The sequence below is a fragment of the Gymnodraco acuticeps genome, unplaced genomic scaffold (genome assembly GCF_902827175.1).
Source record: "Gymnodraco acuticeps unplaced genomic scaffold, fGymAcu1.1, whole genome shotgun sequence".
Taxonomy (NCBI): domain Eukaryota; kingdom Metazoa; phylum Chordata; class Actinopteri; order Perciformes; family Bathydraconidae; genus Gymnodraco; species Gymnodraco acuticeps.
Window position 1 is genome coordinate 3054236 of NW_022990274.1, and position 18801 is coordinate 3073036.

The 18801-nt window shown below is 40.6% G+C and overlaps 1 protein-coding gene across 15 annotated transcripts in view; it reads left to right on the plus strand.

Annotated features, from left to right (window-relative positions):
* tns1b (tensin 1b) overlaps nt 1-18801 on the plus strand; it is a 249357-nt gene that overhangs the window by 197427 nt on the left and 33129 nt on the right. The gene's annotated exons all lie outside the window — the stretch shown is intronic.

Below are 18801 nucleotides of genomic sequence, written 5' to 3' on the forward strand. Positions count from 1 at the left end.
AAGAGTACATACTTTCATAGGGGGAAAGTATAAATATAGAAATATAGAATATAAAAAATCAAGAAGATACTATAAAGTGATCTCTACAATAAAACAGTTTAGTGCAGAATGTACAAAGATATTAATAGGAGGAGGTGCAAAACAGAAAAACGAATTAACCTTTATTTAAACATTAAATAACAGATTAAGGTCTTCTTTTAAATAAGAAAAAAACGTTGGGGGTATCTATCTACAGATAAATATTAAGCCTGACAAAGTACTTAACGTCTAATATATTGCTTTCCTGCAATGTTAACTATGTTGAAGCACTTATTTTAACTGATATTATACATATGAATTATACTCTTATGTATGTAGATAGAATAAGAAATGTGCAGAATATGACAGTTTAATGGTGGAGGTACACACATATTGATAGATGTCTTGTAATGCACTGTTGAGGAACCTGTGACCCAAGTGTTTCATTCATTGCATAACTACACCGTAGTTGTGTATATGATATGTCAATAAACCTTTGAAAATCTTGAAAGGGATGTGAAAAATAGCCATAATATACAGTCTTTAATGAACTATTAGTAGAGAATAATGAGTAATGAATATACTTTATTACTCGTTTCCATTCATGTCAATTGCAGATACATGTTTAGTCTTCTCAAGCACCAACTATCAAATATCTCTCCTGATTGTTGGCACTTGACAATCACCTTACCTGAATGTTACTCAGGTGTAACTAAAGTCTGATTTAAGGGTTGTTTATATTTCACATAATTAATCAGAATCTGCAAAGTAACTCAAATAAATGCAGTGGAGTAAAAATACCAGGTTAACCTCTGAATTGTAGTGGAGTAGAATTACAAAGTAACAATGAGCTGTCATGTGGGTATACAGTATATAGCGATTTTCACCCATTTATTAATTATAATAAATAATATATAATAGTTTTACATTTGATAACGCCAATGTGTTTAATACTGGCAACTTCTAATTGTGGGAAAAACGAAAACGTTCAGTAGAGACGTGCCATAGAACATTTTGCGAAACACAATAGCCAGCATGTGTAGTTCTGGGGGGGCGTTCGATTCCAGTTTTGGATAGTCTGGCGTGGTTTCGTTCCATTTCACACAGCTGTTTGACGCTCTGCGTAACCTTACGGGGGACTGTAGTCCTAAACGATAGCTGGGGATTATGGGTAGTGTAGTGTCTTCGGCCATCCTAAACTCAGAAAGGTTGACAATCGCAATGACGCTCGAAATGTCCCTTATAGTCCTACGTCTGTTTCCGGATATTTTATTTTGAAATTCAGTCCCTGACGGACGCCAAAAAAGCCCGAGATTATGGAATTAAACCAATAAATAAAAGCAAGGATAATTGTGTGTTATTGGTGAGTAAATAACAGTGTGTTATTTTGAAAAGAATAACAAATTAGAAGGAAAAAAATATTTAAAAAATACAGATTTCAGTATTCTGAGGCTCTGAGCCCCATTTATTTTCCTCACAGACGGCAACAAAAGTCCGAAATTATACGATTTAAAATAAAAGCAATAATTGTGGCTTGATATTGAGTAAGAACATGTTTTTATGAACCACACAGCTTCAGGTCTTCCTCGACCCGACCGGAGAAAAAGACGTGCTGCAGGCAATAGAAATACATTGCTTTTAAAATCGTGCTGTGCAACACGAAAAAAAGGGGCAAATCGTGTTGGTGAACACGAATCAATAGGTTAAAAATCGTGTTGGTGAACACGAAATGCCGTGAGACTGGGTTGGATGGTCAGCTTGTGGTTATATCACTGTAATAACTATTCACCTGATATTCTTAATTAAAAGCTGATGTTTGGAGGGGATCATCAGTTCAGTTGGTAGTGCTGGAGGCCCATTTCCTGGTGCTTTGTCCTGGTTGTGGCATACACAGGTTAGAATCTGGCCTGCAGTCCCTCTACACAGTATATCCCCCTTTCAAATCTGTCCCCCAAAGGCTAAACTGGCTAAGCTGATATTTGTTGTTAATAGCTTTTAAAAACAGACTTGCTTATGTATTAAATAGCCATTAAGGGGACGTATTGGGATCTGATAAAAAAAAAACATTAAATTATCCTTTGTTCAAGTTCACAAATAAAATCCCAAAGCTCCCTCCAGAGGGAGTTTCTGTCCCACACACTCCTCCCCCCCTGTCTGGAACGCCTCCATTGGACTCCTTTCTTTACTTCTGTTACATAGTTTCATCACTATGTAATACTTGTTTGCCTTGCCTTGTCTCCATTGGCTAGCGCTCCAACACATTGTACATGATAGGATAAGAGGAGGGACATCTCTAAGCAGTTGACAAATCACAACAGAGCCGGCAGGCTAACCAATCAGAGCAGACTGGGCTCTGGTTTCAGACGGTGAAAAGAGGTGCTGCAGCACAGGCAGTGACATGTCCCAGTAGAGGCACAACATGAGCAGAATAGGGCCCATTTGAAGGACATGTTGCATAATGACAGTGACATTTTTGAAGAGGGATGTCTGCTGGACATGTATTGTCCTTGAAACCCCCCCGCCACCATTCCCAGAGTGATTTTATTAGTCACCCAGATATCCAAAGGTCAGAGGTCACTTGGCTACCTTCTATCACTGCTCATAAAGTGGCTCGACTGCATCTTGAAATAGGCCTTGCTAAAATAGAATAGGTGTAAGTCTCCTCTCATTATGCTTCAGTGAAGGTGTGTGTGTGTGTGTGTGTGTGTGTGTGTGTGTGTGTGTGTGTGTGTACTGTAGCCTGGTGCAAGCTGCCTTTCCTATCTTGTCTTCTGTCATACTGTATGATGGTGATACTAAGACTTCATTAGAATTTGATAGTATTACACACACATATACATAAACCCAATAATAGCTTTAGACCTGAGCAGAAACGCATGCTAAACAAGTTGACATACTGGTGGTGAGTCCGTTTAGCCTTCTGACTCTTTACAAAAAAATAAGAGTGTTGCGAACAAAACGCATGTTCTTATTTAACCACTTAAGACCTGGAGTTCTTGATAAGCAATATAATGTGTCCCATAAGTATCCTTTGTGCGACACGTGACTTGTATTCAGTCAGACTGATACACTCTGCATGTTAAATGGGATGAGCTTGCAAATAGAATTCAAAGACACCGTTAAAATGTGTCCCTCTCACAGAAACAAAAGAGAAAGGGTTTCCTGGAAACTGGAGAGTTTCCACTGTCATTTGGCTTCACACTTGTTAGTGCTAAAAAGGCACTTAGTGGCTTTTAAAGGCAAGAGGGAAAAAAAGAGGACGTAAGTCTTCCTAAATGTTAGTTTGAAACAAAAAGTATTGTTGTTGTGGGGTTTGCATTGGCTTGTCTGAGGCAGGCGCTATGCTACTTACAACAAGCCTTTTCCTCTTAGCTTATCAAGGCATTGAATAAAGCTCAAAATTATAGGGCCAATGTTTTGTTGGGATCAACGTTGGGTAAGTGCTGTCTGTGTGGTTGTTCGTTTCCAAAGATTGATGTTGACTTTCATTGTGTTTTTTTCCTTGAAAACAGCTTCTGTGGGTGAGCGTAAGCATAGGGATTATTGTCATGGCCGCACCTTGCAACAACATAAGAAAACATATCCAAAACATCATGCTAACACAATTAAAGTCACCTTTTACACAACACTTTAGAATATACCTCTATCAGTGGTGGTTCTAGAACATTTGACATGGGGGGGCAAGAGGTCATGCCAGGGTGGCATGGGAGGGCGGACAGTACGTGATATTTTATACTGTATATATAACCTATTTATTGTTAAGTCATGCCCTAACACAAGAGAGAAACAAGGTGTTCAGACAAACAAACTAAAATATAGTATAAAACTGCAGAAAATACTCATGATACCCTAGAATTCTGTTTACTGTAAGTACAGTAAAAGTACTTAGTTATAATTAAGTACACAAATGACATCACCCATCTCTTAAGAGAGCAAAAGGTGACCTGTGCAGCAACACATTTCAATACATATTTGTCAATACTAAGAGCTGCTAGATTGTGCTGCTGTAATGGAATATGTAAGGAGAATAAGAACATACCATGTGGTCCAGCTGGAGTCTCATCTGCCTCCTGATCCCTGCCTCTGGCCCTCTTTCTGATACTTCATCTTTATTCCTCATATACATTTCTTCTTCTTCACTAATGTCTTCATCTCCTCCTCTTCCTCCTGCTCTGACCCTCCTGGTCTCTTCATCTCCTCCTCTTCCTCCTGCTCTGACCCTCCTGGTCTCTTCATCTCCTCCTCTTCCTCCTGCTCTGACCCTCCTGGTCTCTTCATCTCCTCCTCTTCCTCCTGCTCTGACCCTCCTGGTCTCTTCATATCCTCCTCTTCCTCCTGCTCTGACCCTCCTGGTCTCTTCAGTGAACTCTCTTGTCCTTTTCCTCTTCCTCTTCGTCCTGATCTCTTCTCAGATATGTCTTTGTGTTGTTGTTGAATCACTCCAGCTACTCTGGCCTGCAAGAGTCTACTTGTGAAAAGCACTGGTACAAATGCTTGTATAACTTTACACGTTAGGCTAATAAGTAGCTAGCCTATAATAAATATAAAATCATAAAGTATTTATCAAACTGCTGTTCTCTGCTGGAACTGCTACCCCCGCGACCCGACCACGGATAAGCGGGAGAAGATGGATGGATGGATGGATTTATCAAACGCACACAGGCAGCTGTGTTTAGATCCAGTTTGACGGTAAAGGATGTATCCTGGTTTCATTTATGTGGCCTCATTGCTGTGATGTGCAATTTACGTGGATGTAATAGTACCGCATAGTTTAGCAAATAAAGTGATCGATCTCCCAGCTAGCGCTGTCTGCGTAGTATTTTGTAACGTAATGTCCCAAACAGCGAGCGTCTGTTAAACGCTATCGATTCAAACGGCAGCGTTTTATTAATATGTTGTTTCAAGCTGCTGCTGGGACAGCTCGCTCCCTCTCTGCAGCGGTGTGAGCCGTGGTCTGTGTGAACACCGCTCCGCAGTTTAATGCAGGGCCGTAGCTACGTTTTCAACGGGCCTAAGATGATGTTTAAAATGATTCACTTTTAATTAATGAACTGCTTGTTTTGTTGCTTGAGAAGCTTGTGGACATAATGTAGGTTTGTTTCTACAAGTACAGTTTTAGGGACACAAAAGTTAGGGGGGCAGCTGGGGGGGCAAGGCTCTACAGTGGGGGGGGGGGGGGGGAAGCTGCCCCCCCGTAGATCCGCCCCTGACCTCTATTGAGTAACATGTGTTTGCAATATTTGCTTCCAAATTGTTGTGCAGTAGAAGTGTGATGTAGCATAAAAGGGAAGACAACAAAGTACAAGTACCTCAAAGATTGACTTTAGTACAGAACTTGAGTAAAACTACTTTCCACCACTGCAATTGAGCAGCAACAGTCCTTTGATATCCTCTGTGTATACGATTCCAGGGAAAACTGATTTATTTCATTCACTTCACAAGGTAACGTACCAGACATGTGTTGTTTGGCCAACCCCTTAGTTTGCAATAGTATGTTGGATGGTGTTAAGGTGTTAAGCTCTACAATGACTGGCCTATTTATCAGCTATTTGACCACCAGCTGGCTCATAACATCACATCATTTTAAAGCAGCTGGAGAAAGGTGTATACATCATATTGAACTGCACAGCCCCACCTAGTGTCAGCAGAAAGTATTCAAATAATAATTACAAAAAAATGCAAACAGAATACATCTTAAAATATATTTTAAGATCATGTTTAATCATCTGATTTGTCTGTACATTGCTGTTTTAGTCTGCCTTCTTCTAATTAGTGTCTACAGTGTGTGCCTATTGAGCTGTTTAGAGAGACATGGGTCAAGCCCCGATCCTGCCCCTCCCTCTCACTGTCTAAGTGAATGGGTGACTGTAAAAACTACACTGCGCATGCTCAGTCTTTTTCTATTCAATGTGTGCGGCAAAAAAATAATGACCATAGGGGCATTGAGCTGCCATCCCCACCATACGTAATCTCACATCATTCAGAGCTGATTGGCTGTAAGTACGTGTGCCGCGAAAAGTGTAGTGTGTGAAGAGAGGAGACGAGAGAGCTGCAGTGAGGCGTCCTAAAACCAGGAAGTAAGCTGCGCATGGCTTCCCTCCACAAAAAAGCAATGAGATTTCTCCATAGGATTTTAGAAAATAGCTCCAAATAAGATCTGTGGGAAACAAACCTGTTAGATAAATGCACGTTTTGTTCAGCTGGATAATATCCACATGTCTACCCTACTTTTATAATTTTCTAATCATAAATCTATTGATTAGATTAGATTTATGATAGACTTTTGAAACTAGAAGAAGATAAGGAGGACATTTACAAAAAAGTCATAGAGATTTTTGTCCAGAAGGATAGGCAAATGGACTTCATCTTCAAGTCAAGGTAAGACTGCAATTGTATTGAAAATGGGATCTTACTGAGAGAGAACAATTACATATTTAAATGATAAAATTAAATTTTTTGGGTATCCTTCTGTCTGTTTAAAATTAATTGAAGCATCAGACTAAAAAAGCTTTTGAAAATGTAAACCTGAAGAGTCAGTGCCTCACCAGCCATGAACCTCACTGCACGTCACTGCAGAAGCTTACAGTATATATAAACATCTACGTTTTAGACGACATTTCTTGAAGCAAGTGGCTCTTGTATAAGCCGATGGTGGAGCATATCGTTGTCAGTGGAAATTGAGAGTCTGGTGGAAAATGATGGACTGTTGTGTTTTTGTTTACAAGTTAGCTTGAGTGATTGACACAACTGGTATCCCACTGCATTTCTGGAACACGAGGAGAAAGAAAAAGTTACAGTTATTTAGACAGATTTCACAAGACTGAGACTCTTTGGCAATCATTTCACTGGAAAACAAATAAGATGTCACACTTGGTCAAATGTCCTCTGTTGCGAACGTTAGGGTTGATGAGGGGCTTTCAGCAACAGTTTTGACTCGTTCAGAATGATCCAATACATTTGTATCATTTATGCTATGTGACCAATGCGTTTGCTTTGTTTTGTACCACACCTCTTCATTAGAAGGATGACATAGCTTTGAAAAAACCACAACACAAAGAGTTCACTTTCTAAATCACATTTTCCTTTAATTCTGAAGACCGTAGTTGTTTACTCATAGTTCTGGCCGTGTTAAAGCAATCTAAAACTGGCATTTAATACCATTCTTAACTTTCTCTTTAAGTCCTGAGAGAGCCTCTCTCTCCTCTGTGGAGTCTGAGGAGTTAAAGACACACTGTGAAGCTCTTTTGTACAGAGGAGGAGGAGGAGGAGGAGGAGGAGGAGGAGGAGGAGGAGGAGGAGGAGGAGGAGGGAGGAGGAGGAGGAGGAGGAGGAGGAGGAGGAGGAGGAGGAGGAGGAGGAGGAGGAGGAGGAGGTCAGTGTGGGGCTGTGCATGCTGCTGCTCAGCACAGACACTTTCTGAGTGTTATTTGGTGAATCTAATCTCTGATAGCTGTCGAAGGGTTCAGCGTGAAACCTTTGTCCAGCCTGCTTTTCTTTAGAAGAAAAGCAGTCACACATTGACGTCTTCCATGACATGTGAGTAGCATTCTCAGAGAACCTGAAACTTGATTTGTCTTTATGGGGAAATGTACTAAATTACTTATTGGCATCAGGTTGTCTATTATCCTAACACTTGGCCTCTTTGTGTTTGACCTGTTTTTACTGATTGAACCTCGCTCACATGGACAGTACTGTGAGGTGTAATCCCATACAGTTACTTGTTTCCACTACTGATGAGAACGTTTTAGTGGTTTTATGTGGGATTCCGATGTATAACTACTAGCTCTATTTCTGTAGTTTTAATAAGTAATAATACTAGCATTCTACCTACCAAGTTAATTGCTAAGATTTAATTAAGATATTTAAAATCTATACTGACAAAAAACACAAGTATATGCTGATGATCATACCGTTTTAAGCATCCTCCGTACTTCACACTTAAAAACGATGATATTGTCACACAAACATTCAGTTTTACTTCCTGGTTCATCTGTGGTCAACTTCGTTTTATAAATGTAGTATGCCTCCGGATCTAGATAAATAATGTCTAAAACTACAAAAATAAGTTTTTAATAAATCACTATTATCATTCAAATGTGCATAAAGTATTTTGAACTCTGTGAAATTAAGTTTTCAGGCACTGTCTCTTGTCTCCTTGATGTCTCTATGTAAGCTTATTTTTCAGTTACTGTTTATCCTGTGTCGGGAAGAAGCTGTGTGTGTGTGTGTGTGTGTGTGTGTGTGTGGTGTGTGTGTGTGTGTGTGTGTGTGTGTGTGTGTGTGTGTGGTGTGTGTGTGTGTGTGTGTGTGTGTGTGTGTGTGTGTGGGGTGTGTGTGTGTGTGTGTGTGTGTGTGTGTGTGTGTTGTTTAGCACTTTCTCTGCAGGAGGTTAATGCTTCCTCTTTGATCCTGTACACATTAGTCAGAGGGAGTTGTCTGTGTTCCAGTCCCACAGTTATAACTTATCCAACAGAAAGGATGAGTTGGCCATGCTTGACCTCTTGGGCAGAGACTATTTGTTGTTACATTCCTGTAGCAAGACAGTGGCGTTCACATGAGTAAAGTCAAAGTTAAGTCTGTATTTGTGTTCCCTCAGAGCAGCAGACAGGGTGGGGTTTGGTGAGGAGTTACATAATCTTGGTGGAGATCGATGTTGATGCAACAGAATGATATCACTGCTGTGGATGTTTTCGCCCAATGGATGACTGGGATTCCAATGGTGCGTTGGCCAGAGACTGGTTCAAGAGCTGGGTGCGCAGTAAATTACCATGGACAACAGTGAAATAAAGACCTTTGTAACTCTAGATATACGCTCTGTTGAATGATGACACTTTGAATTATTCCTGTTCATTAGGAATTTGACTTCTCTTGGTTTGTCAGCTATCCTTAGCTCAAAATAATAATCTATATACTAATCTGAAGATCCTCAACTCAATGTGTCTATGGCCATCTGGTCTTTTCATGCCCAAGTACAATTTTCAACAAATTGTAGTCTGTATAATTTGAGGCTTGAATTGATATAGAGATATGGTATGGTACGATATGAAGGGATACGGTCCAACAACTTACTCAAAGCATCTTGAATCACTTTTTCACTATTTTATTGCACTATTTTATGTCTCTTACTTTTATGTTGAGTATATCCTATGTTGCATTGTTGGAGGAGCCTGAGACTGAACATTTTCATAGTCAAAACTATGCTGTAGGTATTGTGCTTATGACAAATAAAGCATTTGCATCCTTTGAAACTCTCTTTATTGACCCCCCACAACAAGGAGGTCAGGGTCAGCTACATTTCATCTGGAATTAGCATCTTGCTAATGGGTCCTTCAGCAAGATGAGAGTTTGTTGCGTGAACCCATTCTGCGGATGTTGTTAATTTAGCCATACTGTTCCAGATGAGATGTGTCATGATTAAATGAAAATGAGGTTAACTTGCACATGTCCGTGTGAATTGATTTGAGCTTGAACTCTGGACAGCAGATGTCCGTGTCCCGTGATATCTGCTGACACTCTTTAGCCAATGCTAAGAGCCAACTCACTTCATAGGAATGTGATCTCATTCAATCAAAGACAGTGTCATTGGCCGTAGCATTTCTTCAAGAAGACGCAGAGGTGAAACGTCTGGTCCTTTGTGTTGGCAACAGGCGTCCACGCTCCCTCAGGCTGATCCCAGGCTTTGGGCTGATTAGATTGCTTTGACTCCAAACTTTGCGCAACTCTGATTGCATAACAGCCAAGACAGAAAAATAGAGGCCTTCTAGAGAAGACTGCATTGGACTCAAGGAGAGAACAAGTGCCTTGTGTTGTGAAGTGTCCCCATTTGGACCCTGTCTGCAGGGACAGATGTTTTTGCTAGGCGACAGTCATGGCATGTTGGAAGAGTTTGTGTGCCTCACCAAATATAGTCATATCTTATCAGACAGACCTTTGTTATACACAAATCCATAAAATCGTAATTTCACAGAGAAAAAAGTATGGATATGAGGAAATAAATGAGTGGTCTTTCACCCCCTTAACCGCCAGCTTTGCTCCAGCTGTTGGCCAGACATCCTCTCCTCCTCTTTCTTTTTTCCTCCCTCCCTCACACAGCTGATCTGGCTGTATTGCCAGAGCAGAGCCGTTACTAATCATCATCACTTCCTACAAGCGCTTGTCACAAGATCTTTTACCCAGTATTGATGTGTTTGCACTTTAGAGAGGAGTATCTTTGAAGTCACTTTATCTAATTCAACAGCTCTTGTGGATGAAATATATCACTATATGACATTTATTTGTGTGCTAAATTCCCCACTATTCAGTTTGCAAGCCGAGCTTTTGTAGCTTAACTGCTGTTATGCAGTCACCTCAAGTAAACTGGGAGTGTTTCCAGCAGACAGTCAAACATCTGTACGTATTTCTCTATCAGGTTGCTTATTATACTTGCGTGATGTCATTTGGGATTGCATAAGCATCGTAACTAGTCCCCCTAACCCAATGGTTCTCAAAGTGGGGCATGCCAGGGGGGACGCGAGAGACCAGGAGGAACAATTGTTATAAAAAAAAAAGAAGTCATAATTTGAAAGATTATTGATTCGAAAATAATATGATGCAGTACAGTACTATTACGTCTGGATCTCTGTGTTTCATTAAAGTGTGTGTGTGTGTGTGTGTGTGTGTGTGTGTGTGTGTGTGTGTGTGTGTGTGTGTGTGTGTGTGTGTGTGTGTGTGTGTGTGTGTGTGTGTGTGTGTGTGTGTGTGTGTGTGTGTGTGTGTGTGTGTGTGTGTGTGTGTGTGTGTGTGTGGAACGAGCCATTTTGTGTGCGCGAGTGTTATCTCAGTGGGTCTCAAACGTTTTGGTCACCATTAATGTAAACAATTATTTCCGAGGCACACGTTTATATGATCATTATAGTTATAAAAAAATAAGAGAATAAATGAACAGGTATGAAATACTATATGACACTAAAACAAGAATACAGTTTAAAAGGGTGATTTGTAAAATATCCGATAAAGAAAAAGAACATCTGTTTACAGTTCTGTTTCATGGGTGTTGAGAGATGTATCCATAGATCTCTTCATTTTGCTCTCAAAGTGCACCAGATTGATGCTTTTAACTTCAATATTTAAAAATAAATCTTCCCGGGGGAGCTTGCCCTCGGACCCCCCTATGTGAGGTCCACACACCACCTATAAAAATAATACTTTACCCCTGCTTACACCTACAGTATATGCCGTGAGCTGATTATCGAGCCTTCATTGTAACTGTCACACTGTGTATTTGCGTGGGGATTGTTGCAGTAGAAAATTCAACTGTAGCGACTGGTACATTAATGGGAAACCCTAAATGTTTGAGCACCCTCTATGAAACGTCAAGCTACCCCACAGCACCCCCAAAATAAATGTCTGGCGCCGCCACTGAGCCTGACTTGTGTTGGGGGGGCCCGACTTTTTTTTTTCTCCAAAGGGGGGGCCTGACAGAAAAAGTTTGAGAACCACTGCCCTAACCCCTCTCTAAGCAGACAGTAGGAATCAAGACATTTGGAAAAACAAGTAGGGAAACAAAGAGCAAGTGTTGTACTTTCTTCATCAGGCACCGAGCTCTTGTTACGGGCGTGTTATTGGCCCGGTGTATCCTCCTGCATGGGTCACTCAGTGTACCGAATAGACCCCTCCTGAGCCAAGGGGTGGATGGACACGGGAAATTAGCTTTACAAGAAAAAGGGACGAAGCATGAACATTAAGTCTTTCATTTCGGCTCCATTGGGGACACTGGCCTCTCCCGCTTTGTTATTATCTTTCTTTTTATATAGAGTTCTATTCATGCATCATCCTTTCCTGGTCTTTGTCATAACACTGTTTTCTTAGCTTCACATGAAACATTGAAAACCGTCTTATAATAGCCATTATACTGCTAGTAACATCAAGAGATAGACACCAGCCAATTCCAATTCTATAAATTGTGTATCTTAAATGTGTTTAGGATTAAGTTAGCCCCTGATAGCTGTACATCTGGGGTATTCATGTTCCATTGAATATATAGCCATGTCCCTAACATTATAATCTCTGCAAGTGTTTTTCCATTCTTGGTTATCTTTTAGGCCTTTGCTGGCAGGTGCAAAGAAATGACGAGTGACGCAATGTGCAGGCCAACAGAGAGACTAAACGGCAGTAAAATGAACTTGTTTACAAGACAGATGGCTCCTCCGAATTGGGGGAAAATGGGAGGGAAACCATGAAAAAGAGGATTGTCTGCGCCCAATCTTCCTGTGCGAGCTGATGTCATTAAAAACATATCCCTTTCAAGAAATACTTTAAACAGGCTGGGAAGCTTTGGACCACCACTGCTACTTAAATGTTATTCTTGTACAGAAAGACCACCAGAGGCCTGAGAAATACCTCTTGGATTGGGACAATTACTGTAAGTGTTTATTTTTCCCCTCACGCCTTGATCTTCAAATTGTCTTTCGGCCAATCTGTGAATGTTTTGCATTTGGGACACCCCAAAGTACTAGATCCCATAACTCCCAATAATAATATTGACAGCTCAAGCAAGGATGTAGAATTACATTGAAACAGCTCTGATAAGGAGAAGTATCTGGTCAGGAGTAAGGCCTGTTCTTGTCGGAGGAATTGACCACAACGTTGATTAGCACAGGAGCTAACAAAAGTTGCTCTGAGAAGGTTCTGCAGAAGCTATTAAGGCTTTGTGCAAATCACGTAGCTCTGTCTTATTTCTTTCCAGACCAAAGCTAACATGAGCTAGCCAATCAAAGCGTCTCCTCACCTCTAGAGCCAGATAGCTACAGTCAGCTCATCAGACTCTCTCCTCATTTAGCTCTCAACGCTGCTAACGACCGCTGATGACTTTTCCTGAAGCCCAACCTCATCCAGAGTGAAACATAAGGCTCTGCATGGACGATCTGTCTGGCTGATATACAGTAAAGCACATGGTGTGTGTTCTGTCTGTCTAAAATTAGCACGTGGTTTGTCTGTATTGGTTATGTCCGTGCAAACAATTGGCATAAGGTATGTGTGATAGTTATGTCTTTGTAGTTTTGTTTGTTTCAGTAGTATTTGATGCTAAATATAGTCCGGACCTCTGACCAATACTTGCTTCTGAGTACTGCAGTTTAACTCGATACACTTTGATATGAGAGAGACTTTTTTTTAAATTGACTTTGATAATAATAATAATGCATTTTATTTATGGGCGCCTTTCAAAGCTCTCAAGGACACCTTAAAGAGCATAATTAAAAACAAGCAATAAAGAAGGTCAAACAGTAATTTGAGACTTAAAAAACAAAGACTTAAAAACAACAATCAGTCTAGAGGAATTATGAGAATACGCCAGTTTAAAAAGGTGGGTTTTCAGGCAGGATTTTAAGTTTGAGAGTGAGTCCATATTGCGGATGTCTTGTGGGGGCAGAGTGGCTGAAGGCTCTTGACCCCTTGGTGGTCAGCAAGGATGTAGAATCCCTTTGTGATTGACCTGATATATGTATGGAATGCAAATGATCGCCTACCTGTAGCAACAGGGCAGTGTTGGCCAGTTTAAAGGTGAACAGAACATCCCCTGTTCCAAAACACCCTCCATTACCTTGGCCTTTGTTTCCCCAATCCTGTCGCCTTTGCACTCACACAAATGGATTCACAGTGATGTATATTTAATGAGCTGCGGGGAAAGTGTTTATTAAGATAGAACGAGTTCCTGTACTTACATCTGACTAAGCACTTTGCCGCTACTGATGTTGGCAATATCTAAACTGTATTTAAACATACCGTGTATCCTTTTAAGCTTCTCCTCTAATGTACTTAGAATTCCCATCCAAATCGAATTGAAGTTCTTGCTTTGTCATCATTGGCAGTTGGCCTCATTTGGCAGATTATTATTTTGTAACACATCTGAATTGTGTTACAGGGATGCAAATAATTAATTTAATTAAGGATTCATCTGAAAAGTACTTTCTAGATTAATAGTTTGGTCATTAACCTTTTAGGAAATCATGGAAATGTCGATCTGAGTTTCAAAGTCAAGTAACTTTAAATATTTTGATTTCTCAGTCCAAACCTATGGTCCAAACCCAAAATACATTACATTAAATTTAACTCATTAATCTATTCTGATGTTCACTTGTCAAATAAACCCACATCAGACGACATAATAACCTACTTGGTCGATCATTCACAAGGCCACAGTATTACTTTAATAGCTGAGTTTGAGCCCTCTCACAGTACATACATGCTTTGTTGCCAAATCAATACTTCATCCATTAACGTTTGCCAAATATGGCACCATGTAGAACTTCTGAAGCTCTTAATTCTCTCAGGCTTATGAACATAAACACACTAAGAGCTTTATTTTTGTCAGACTATTAGGGCTTGCAGCAGTTTACACCTCAAGGAACATTCTCAGAACAGGTTTCATCATTGCTTTTCATTAAAGACACGTACCCTCGAGTGTCTTGGAATGCCCATACATACACGAGCTCAGGGTAGCACTTGTACGTTGGTGGGGAAACATGTTATTTCTGCTGTGAAGGGGATATTCTGCCACAAGGGTCAGGGCGCTAAGTTTAAAGATCAAGAGGTCACACAGTTGCACCATCTGGCCTACAAAACCTTCACATATCTGGCAGCACTTTAGGTCTACCACACAGAGTTCATTTCTGATGAACGTTGTTGTGAGTCTGCAATTATTTTTGTCTGTCTAGACGTTTAACATCTGAGAGAACAGTTTGAACACCTAACCCTAAGGCATTTCTAATGGAGAGGAGGTAGCGATGGGTCATTCCAGACTGGTCACACACGGTCCACTCCTCCTGCTGTTGTATAATTGTTCAGGGCGATAGGGTTGAGAGCAGACATTCTCTTCTCTCTAATGTGCCTGGGATCACAGAGCAAGTATTTCCCTCCTGGGGAGTATGTTGAAACTCCCAGACGTGGACACACACACTGAAAGATATCACACATACATATGCCCTTTCTTATCACCTGAAGGAACACCGTCAGAGGTTATTTGCGGAGGCTTACGTGTGTTCATTTCCACCGAATGAAAACAGCAAGCAGACATAGCATCGTGCACAGAAGCAGTCTCAACATAAATAGTCTGCTTGGCGTAAAAAGTGACAGATTGGATTTCCTGTAGTACAAATGGGGGTGCTGCCGTTCGCTCATGGGTCACGTTGCGTCTAAAGTGAAGACATTAACTAGTGGATCGAGCTTTCATTGGATAGGAGAGAGGGACCAAAGGAAAACAGCTGGCATCATCGCAGTCATTACCATCATCGGTTTTCATTTAGGGAAAACAGTAATCTACAATCATATAACTTCCATTAAATCTGCTCCAGACATGGGGAAATAATAGAAAAGAAAGTATTGTGGAGGCCAAAGTCACACGTTTATTGTTATCAGCCAAAGTGACGTTTGTGGAATTGTTCTACGTTGTGGTGTGCTATAGTCAAGTGACTGTCCTGCATGCTAATATGAGCAGATGGTAAGGTGATATAAACTCAAATATTTCCAACAGTGGGAAAAAAGGTTGGGTTTTGTGTGCGTATGTTCCATCCAAGCCAACAACTGCTGTAAATGTTCTCCATCTGACTCTAGCATTTTGTGTCTTTTCCAGTACAACAATGAGCCTCTCAGATCAGCAGCCCACTCACTTTCTTTTATATTTCTCTTTTTCTCCTTCTGCCTGCAGCAGGGTGGAGTTTCTTCCTTGCTCGGAGAGAGCTTGTTAAATGACTGTTGTTGGACCAAGTAACTATTTCCATTACATGTGTGCTTTCGACACCAGTGTGCTAAAAGGCTTATTTCTCCAAATGAGAGTATGCTTTGCAGCCCTTTTTAAAGAACACAAGCCTTAAATACTGTTGCAATTTGTAGACACAATTATTGGAATAAAGGGTCTTTCAATAACAATACTCCATTACAAGAAAGAATCCTGAATTCAAAATGTTAGTGGTAGTACAGCAGTGTTATTAGCTAAAAAAGTAAAAGTTCTCAATATGCAGTACAGTTATTTTCACAGTATTACATCATCATATAATTCAGTATTATCCATTTGTATTACCAACAATTACATGGAAAAGCATTTGTGGAGCCAATTGTATATACTTTTAATGTATTGGGTTGTGTTTATATATCAGTAGTGCTCCATGTAATCTCATAAGCATTTCACATGTTTTTAATAGTCACATTACAATATTTGTCTCAAAAATGTAGAGCAGTAGAAGTATAAAGTAGCATAACATGTAATACTCAAGTAAAGTATTTAGTAATTATGGCTTATTATTGCTTAAGTATGGTACTTGAGTTATTATACTTTCCACCACTGACATCCAGGAAGTAGGTGTGTTAGGGAGCCAAACCTAAAGGGACTGATGTCATCCTGTCAAACTCTACTTTGGATTTCAATCCGTTCCCCCCCCACCTCTCTCATACACCGTCCAACAGGCTGTAGTGTTAGACCTCCCACATACGCACACACAGCCTTCAGCCTGCTGCGAGCCACTGACAGCAGCAGTAGCTCTCTGATCCGGACACACAGCTATTGAGAAGGAACACAACTAACTCACCCTAAGCAATCCCTCATGTCCCACCCCGGGGGCTACTCTGCAGGGCTTTTCTCATCTCATGTTGGTTTCCACTGCTCTGTATGGAAGGGCTCTACTCATCTTAGATTGGGACTGTAACATCGTCCGCTGCTCTCACAGGTAGGGAATCTGCTGAGGTTTTCTGCTAATATTCTCTTCGGCTACTTTTAGGTAACTTGTTCAAGTGTTGTCAGGCTTTAAGTCAGTAAGCTGTGTGACTAACGATCCTAATTGCTCAAAAGTCACATTTGACTTGAGTGGCAGGGGATTATAAAGGTACTGAAATGGAGAAAGTGAGGGCGGGCTCTTCTTTCACGACTTATGTCTATGTTTATCTTCACGGCTGATGGATGTGTGTGTGTGTGTGCGTGCGTGTGTGTGCGTGCGTGTGTGTGTGTGTGTGTGTGTGTGTGTGTGTGTGTGTGTGTGTGTGTGTGTGTGTGTGTGTGTGTGTGTGTGTGTGTGTGTTGCTCAAGTGCACCGGAATGCATCCAGAGCCCCACACTTCATACTATATAAATGTGTAATGATGACTTGTCTGAAGCCTCTAGTCTTACCAGCTAACTTGTTTAGGGTACAAAGCATTGACTTGCTAGCAGAATCTGAAAGTTTGCATCAATTTATTTGATTAGTATCTGTTCTTTCATGGGTATTAACAACTTATACTGTGCTGCATAGGCCGTATTTAATTTTGTCTTAATTTACATTATTTAATAATATATTCTGTTCTTGTACATATCCTATATTCTATTGACATGTATATAGACACTACTTTTTATTTTGTATTTTTGTATTTTATTATATATGTTGCATTGTTGGAGGAGCTCAGGTCAGAAGAATTTCATTGCCATTTCTACGCTGTAGCTTTGTGCATATGACAATACAACCTTTGAATCTTGAATTGAATTTGAATGTACTGCAACTAATACAAACCGACCAAATGGCAAGCAATATTGCTACAGGCCATTATCAGTCTAGACATAGCCATACCATAGTGGTTTTTTCCCACTCGTGGTCCACCAATGCACCAATCAAAGTAAACTCACCAACGGATAAGTAGTAGAAAACATACGCTGTGTTTGTCTGAAACCAAGAACCACCAGATTTGTTTCCAACAGTGCAGCCACTAACTAAAGTGCACCATTCCCTTGGCAAGTTGCCCCGGCCAGCCAAGGAGACCTTGCAGTACCCTGCCTGTGTACGCCCACCAAGCTCCATTACAGAGGCCCGTATTCACTAAAGCCGAGATGGAGATATCTATAAGTTACAGAGACACAGACAGCTTCTTTGTGCAGATCCTTTCCCAGCGGTAGAATCTGATTTGTTTTATCAAGACATGCCTCATCATGAGTTATGAGTTTTTCTTCGGAACTTTAATGGGCAGTAGAGTAGGAAATCTATGTGACAAGGTATTGTTTTGTTATTGAATGCCTCACCACACAGACGTTTACTAAATGGTGTGTAGGAGTGACTTTAGGGAGTTGTGAGTCTTGAGATGTTAGACATAAATCTGTCTGCATTGATGCACTGTGTTGGTTGTATCAGAGAATGCAGGATGAAGGGAGGGAAACGAGTACTTTTGTTTTGCTTTGGGTTTCGAAGGCCAGGAAAAGCCTCCAGGCCTTCCTTAGTAGGTGATGCTGAATTTCCAGTGATGACTACATTCTTCTGATCGGGGCACCCTACTTCCTCTACACTGGACTTGGGTGTGGTTGTGTGTGAAAGTGTAAAAGCACGAGTGTACACCATGTGCATTTGTGTTCAGTAAAAACAATCTACGTTGCAGCAGTCCTTCCGGGTTCATGAGTTAACACATTTGAAGTTTAATAGTCTGTGGTGTTCATTCAATCATTTATTTTCATCATGAGCTAATTAAATCCTCAACTGAATCCTCATGTATTATGCCAGTTTTTCCTCAGTTGGTACAGATTAAACCAATAGGCTTGAGAAGGCAGTGTAAGGCAAGCTGCTGTGATTTCATAGATTTTTCCACAGTGCATGCCACGGACCCTGCTCATTTCCTGAAGCTGGTAGAATAGGTGGATAGAAGCCAGTGTTTCATTTGGCCATGCCCACACAATCCCCCAACACCTCTACTTCTCTTTATGATAGTTCCTTAATCTTTTATTTTTAGTGTTTTGATGAATCATGCATTCTATTTAGAGGAGTGAACATTTATTTCAGTTTTTGCCAAAGTTCTGTGGCT